The following is a 572-nucleotide window of genomic DNA, read 5'->3' on the forward strand; positions in this document are numbered from 1 at the left end:
TCTGCCCTCCCCCACCCATAGGAAACACTTGACTTTTTTTTTTAAATATGTTTTTATTGATTTCAGAGAGGAAGGGAGAGATAGAGAGAAATAGACTCATCAATGATGAGAGCGAATCATGGACCGGCTGCCTCCTGCACGCCCCCTACTGGGGATCGAGCCCACACCCTGGGCGTGTGCCCTTGACCGGGAATCTAACCCAGAACCCTTCAGTCTGCAGGCCAGCGCTCTAGCCACTGAGCCAAACTGGCCAGGGCCAAAGCAAAACTTCTTATAACAAGCAGAGCTTAACTGATCCGCGTCCTAAGAGGCGAGAGCTGGAATCCGGCTCGCGCAGGGACCCTGGGAAAGTCACTGTGATTTCTTGAGCCCTGAGGAGCCGCCCAGGCCTGTGGCCGCCACTAGACAGCAGCACATCCCTACGCTGATGGCACAGGTGCCAGTCTGCTCACATCGCGTGAGAAATAGTACGCGATGGACTGGTGGTACTGGAGGCATCGGAAGTACTCAGCCCGTGGGGCTCGGCTGCTGCTGGGAGCCGGGCTGATCCGGAAGCTCTGTGGCCCCCCCCC

The 572-nt window shown here is 57.0% G+C and overlaps 1 protein-coding gene across 1 annotated transcript in view; it reads right to left on the bottom strand.

The window, feature by feature from the left end:
• Positions 1-117: 117 nt before the first annotated feature.
• TMEM18 (transmembrane protein 18) overlaps positions 118-572 on the bottom strand; it is a 21,660-nt gene continuing 21,205 nt past the window's right edge. Inside the window, exon 5 of the mRNA XM_006779386.2 lies at positions 118-148. The gene's annotated coding sequence lies outside the window, so the exon portion shown is untranslated. The remainder of the gene's footprint in view (positions 149-572) is intronic.

This window comes from Myotis davidii, unplaced genomic scaffold (genome assembly GCF_000327345.1).
Source record: "Myotis davidii unplaced genomic scaffold, ASM32734v1 scaffold1395, whole genome shotgun sequence".
Lineage (NCBI taxonomy): Eukaryota > Metazoa > Chordata > Mammalia > Chiroptera > Vespertilionidae > Myotis > Myotis davidii.